Source organism: Coturnix japonica, chromosome 7, assembly GCF_001577835.2.
Source record: "Coturnix japonica isolate 7356 chromosome 7, Coturnix japonica 2.1, whole genome shotgun sequence".
NCBI lineage: Eukaryota > Metazoa > Chordata > Aves > Galliformes > Phasianidae > Coturnix > Coturnix japonica.
This window is the reverse complement of record NC_029522.1, coordinates 16,074,886-16,081,171: the sequence shown is the minus strand read 5'-3', so window position 1 is coordinate 16,081,171 and position 6,286 is coordinate 16,074,886.

Sequence of the window (6,286 nt, the reverse complement as noted above, 5' to 3'; positions counted from 1 at the left end):
CCTCCTTTGCATTAGCTTAAAATATCTCCCAAAACAATTATTTCTAGGCTAGTATTTTTCATGCTTCTTCTCAGAATAAAGGTCTAATCTTGCCATTCTCAATTTCAAAAGAATGTATACATTTTTAAGGATTAGGCTGTTAAATGTATCCTGATATAGCTTTTCTAAATTGTCACCAATTACAGAACTTCCTTATTGCCATTCTCATTTTTTATTCTTATCTTCCTTATGATAACTACTGAAACAACACTTTCTTTTGAAATTCCTCACGAAGCTCTTCTCTGGTTCAACTTATAATCTATTTAGAGCATATTTGAACTACACTCACTGTATGACTTTCTAAAGCAAAATAAATAACATCAGCATCTGCATTGACTTGATTATTTGTAATTTTTACATACTGTATGCATGGATTGATATATTAAATATATATAGTTTATAAAGTTCTACAACATAGGGAATAAAAATGTATTGCTTATTTCAATTATGTTAAGATATCTTAAGTTCTTGAAATAGATGCTAATACTTGTACTTTTGAAACCACAAAAGCTAGAAAACCAGCCAAAATTTCAAAACAATATGCTATGTCCTAAGTAAACGCAGCACAAGGCATCATAACAATACAACATCTAACAACAATGCAGTGTAAGGAAACAGATTACTGACCCTGGAATACAGCAGATCAAAATGGTAAAAATGAAAAATAAGCACTGTGCAAACCTTAGTTACGCCACTTGCCAGCCTGTGTCACACACTCTTCAGCCATCATCGAGCCTCCTGTGAATAACAAATTCAGAGTAAGTCACAGCTTCTATAATCAAAATTATTAAATCTTTCTTTATTATAAAGTTTTAGGTAATTCACTGTTACTAGACTCACAAATTTAGTATTGTTATGAAGCTTCTAAAACATTTCCAACACTTCCCAATCAGTTCTCAGTCAATAAAGTATTATATTACAAACAGGATTTTTATATATTTCAGTCAAAAGCTCAATACAGCAATTTCTAATCTCACAGCTTCCTGGCATTACTCTTCAAAGCACAGAAACAATCCAAATACACAAAAGAGCCACACCAACATCTGAGCCCTGTATGTTTCAGTAAATAAAACTGGGGGATTTGACAGTCCCAGCTACAACTTAAGCCTTTTCAGATAAATAAAAAAGCCAGTAAATTAAAGATACTTCATTTTTGACAATATTGTGGAATTTATTTAAATAAAATGAACTCTACTGCTTAACAGATTGGTTTCAGCCAGTAAATTAAAGATACTTCCTTTCATTTTTGACAATACTGTGAAATTTATTTAAATAAAATGAACTCTACTGCTTAACAGATTGGTTTCAAACAGTAATTTAGACATGTATATATATTTAGAGATATATTATCAATAAATAAACCATTGCAATCCCACTGTTGTTACTGAAGAAATAAAACAATATTTAAAACATTGCTAGCAAGGGTAATTCCCTTTTAGGAATTTAGGAAGGGTTATTCCGGCTTTTAAGTGAACTTTCACACTGATTACCCACAGACCAAAGAGCGACAGCAGTGTTAGAATTGCAAATTCATCCAGATGAAACAAGAAATAATTAGGTGTAACAATTCAGGCTTACTCTCAGCAAGACTGAGCAGTACACAGTAAAGGATCAATTTCATTTAAAGACAACTGCAGCGTACACCACATCGCCTGATCCAAAGTAGTGACCTTCCTGATTCAAATGCAAAATATCTTCTCCTACTGCAGATGGAATTTACAACGAGAGTGTTCAATAGAAGGATGACATTTTCAGTGGGGCAGAAAGGTATTTGTCAGTGCCTTATTACATCTTGGATTTCAATTAGCCTTGAGATAGAACAGCAAAAATCCAGCATTAAGACTACAGCCAGATCTTTGCTTCTTGCACCATTACATCCAGATCTTTTTTCATTTGCAATAAGATACTGTAGGGCTTCCAAAAGAAGAGAAATAGAGGGAAATAACACTTCAGTCACTTTAATGCCAGATATATGATGCACTTAGTGATGTCTGTCTGATAACTCTGCACCAGGAGAAAAGGGTGACATCATTTATATTTTTTGCAGCATAAAAGAAAAGTGCTGAACTCCTTGAACCGTAAGTGTCCCATCAATTCTTCCATCCTCACCATCCCACCCCTTATTATTAACATTGCATACCCATTCTGATGCTTTCGATCCTCTTCTATGAAAAGTAATTTGCCTTTTCGAGGGATATAAGTATGAAATTTGCTTTAGCACATTTCATGAGTTCAAACGTTGGCCCATATGTATTTCCATCATGGAAGGTTACCTCTTAACCACAAAAAACGTACAGATTTAAACATTTAAAATGTTTACTTGCGTTTCCTATTTTAAGGACACTAATATGCTTTTGCTGAGTTGATCACAGAACTAGAAGCTGGAAGGACAGTTATTAATTGTCTCTTGTATCTGTGCAACCTTGATTTGGTGTTAACTTGTGTAATACCTTGGATAACACTTGTCATCCTTTCCCCATGTTTTTGTTATAATTAGAAAGATCGGTGCAGATGGAATGGTGCTACAATTGGAAAGATTGGTGCAGATGAGATGGTATTACAAAAGGAAAGGTGCTCACCCATCTCCAAAGACTTCAGCTCACAGGAAAGACTTCACAAGAGAGCAATCTCAAACCAGAGCTCCTTCCCCAGCAATAGACAGCCCTTAAATAGGGTCTAGGAGAGGTGCAGCCACACTCCACCCTCTTCCCATCACACAGTTGAACTGCCTTCACCTGTGCTCCCAGGGAAGATCCAGGCCTTTCCCCAGGTGTCCAATCAGTGCTTCAGGCCATGACCTAGCAGCTCTCATACACTGTGCTATGAGGACAATAGGATAACTTGGGAAATGTGACAGGAGGAAAAACCTCAAAAATCATACAGGTGTGATTCAGTTGTTGATTTCTTTGTTAGCAAAGTGCTTATGCTCTACACCATACAGACATGGTTTCAACAATATTCCAAATCACATATTATGCCTTCCATTCAAAAAGCACCCTTTCAAATATCAGCTCACACAGCTGTAAGAAATACTGATACTGAAATAATTAGTTTTACTCGTTAAGAAACTAAGAATAAGAGCAACTAAAGACTTGCCTGTAATACAGGATCAGTGGCAAAAGCTACTTCTGATGAAACACTCCTCTCCTGATTTCAATGGGAAAAGGACATAATTTAACACACTTGCCCCCAGGATTCATAAGGAAGGACAACATTTGGAAAATGGTCAATTTTGGAACAAACTGTTCTTTCAGACAAAGCTCCTCTTACAAGGAAGGAGTTACACAAAATGATTGACTTCACAGTAAACATAAAATGATAATATCTGTTTTTACTGTGTTTTGGAATCTAAATGGCTGTAGATATATGGCAATAGTTGGACATTCACTGTCTGTGGATACAGGCAATGGAGTAAGAAAGATCTTCAATGGACACTCATCCTCATTTCTGAATGGCAGCCACATACTGGGGTAACCAATAACAAGATACAACACTGTTTGACTGCACTGAAACAAAGTTGCCCTGATTAGAGGCTGCTTAACAACCACACACACCTGACTTTCAAAACAGCATAAATAGGGTTTTATCCTACATATCTATAACATTAGAAAGCTCTACAACACGTTTACTACACAATACTAAGAAATGCTGCAAAACACAAACAAAACGTACTCACAGAAATAATTAGTCACATTGCTATAAAACTTTAATTTTACACACATAAAAGCATTGAATGATGTGCCATTCAAACTAACCAGATTTTATTTTTTTTAAGCTTTTGGAAGAAAAGAAAAGCAAACTACTTGCACTGTTCATTTCTCAAGAAGAGTCAATCCAAACCACCTGTCAAATAGATTAAGTCAAAGGCTACCAGCACAGCTAAGTTGTGTTCAACTGAAGTAGAAAGTCCAAACTTAGAATGATTTAAAGAATAAAAAAAAGGGGGGAAGATATAAGATATACAGCTTTCTAGGAAATCAGTCTATAAATAAAGGAAAACTTATTTGGTTCCATTTATTTCCTTAAAGCAAACATTAGCCCTAAGACAGCAAGCAACCAGGTGAGCTTTCTAAACCCTTTTATTCTGACATAAGTGGTTTGAATTTGGTTGTTTGGTTTTTTTTTTTCCTTAAGTTTTGTTCCAAGGAACACAAACAGTTGCACAGATTCCCAGTGACTGATGTTAATATTTCTTAAATGCAACAAAAATAAGAATCCATTCCCAATACAGTTCAGCTACAGCATTAACTGACAGTCAACCAGCTTTCCAGAATAAAAACTGATGCCAGATGTAACACTATAATGCAACGGAAAGCACAGCAATAACAGCAGGGTAGCAAAGTCCCAGGCTGCAGCAAGTGAGGATAAACCCAAATGCACCTGCTGAGGACACAGAAACCAAGGGGAAAAACCATACTTACCTTTAGAAATCTCTCAGATGCAAAGACCTTTAGCAAGAAGCCCATACCACCACTGCTAGCTCTTCAATGAGGTCTGGGAAGGGGTGGATCCTGGCTGCAACCCTTCCCATCAGTCAGCTACATTGCATGCACCTGAGCTCCCCTGGGTTGGCCCTGCCTTCCCACCAGCTGCTCAATCACAGTTTCAAGCCATGACTCATCATTTCTGCCACAGCCAGATTTGCAAGAAATTCCATAACAGTCATTCCAAATTGTATAAAGCCTAAACAGCACTGCCAGCACCTTCTATCTGTGAACAAGGAGGTTTAAATTCCAGAACGCTCAGGTAAATATCCAGCCAGAGAAGGGCTGCCTTTGGTTTGGACCAAGTCTTTGCAAAGTGGTTCAGGGCACAGAACATAGCCCTGTCATTGGGCTCTTCTCATCTGCCACCTGTGATACACCCCAGCCAGGTGCTCATTGACAGGCAGATGGCTGCAACTGTGATTAGAAGAGATTTATAACACCATCTCCTTTCTGCCCACATATGTTATAAATAAGACATAACAGTTTGGGTTCTGTTAAGAAAGCATTGTTCGCCAACTATCTCCTGACTAAAAGTAGGTTTATTTCAGTTAAAGCAGATGTTATGAGAAATATATTAAAAACACTGCTCACACGTTTAGCTCTGTAGTTTACCTCCATGGCACTTGTTTAGACCTTCCAAAACATCAGCAAGTTTATTTTAAACGCCCCTAAAAACCAGCAAGCCCTACTTACATCACTGTCAGCAGTGAATACTCTGTGGCACCAAAACAGCTTAGTGATGCTGCCATTGAGTTACTTAACTCCTCCCCAAATGAATGTGATGCTATGAAAAGTTAACTGCAAGTCACCTTTTTTCAATGCCCATTATAGAAAAGAAATATCACTTCACAAGAACTCTTATCACCTAAACAAATATGTGAACATATCCTCACTTTGATGATCACACCAAACTCCTGTAAACATTAATGGGATTACGGTGTACGTTCCGAGGGCAGAATACAGCCTGGCATATAACACATCCCCAAATAGTTCCTTGGCAGCTTTCATACTCTCTCTGAACACCATCAGAACCGGTGCAGCTGTTGGTGCATTACAGGATCCCTTCAGAAGCTCTCATTATCTCCTCTTAACCACATAATAGAATAAAAAAAAAGAGCACTGTACACAGACCACACTGAAGAAGGAAAGCTTGCCTTGAAATTTTCCAACTAGTAAACCTATTTTCTATAATGCTTAGTAGTGAATCACTCTTAAGTGCTGGACCACTCACTCGTGTATGTGTTTTGTGCCAAAGGTTATCCAATTGCAAAAGCATTCACATCTTGGAAAGAACCCATCATTCACCATCACCTCCCTGACACAACAGGAACAAAATATGTTCCTCCAGAAGGAATGAGAGCAGGGAGAAGGGCAGAGAGAAACCCATATTAACGTGGCCACACATTTTCTAAGGGAAAATCACAGACTACCATAACGATAATAGAAAAGTTACATTTTTTCATTATGGGATGAGATCTTCCTGATTATTTTAAGCCCATGGAGTCTGTAAGATGGAGAAAATTAAAATGGAGCCTAATGTTCTCAATGGAAGGTGGGCCAGCTGCCTTCTCCCAGTCTCTCATACTGCTAGAGGCAATTGCAGCAGTGGGAGTTAGTTAGGAAGGAACCACACTCTCCAACACAGCTTTTGGGCTCAGGCCGTACAGCAGATTAGCACTGCTCTCCAGCAGCACAGCAGGGTGACAAGGCACATCGATGGCCCATTGGCCTTTGCTGTCCACCCTTCTCCCAGTTTAGGC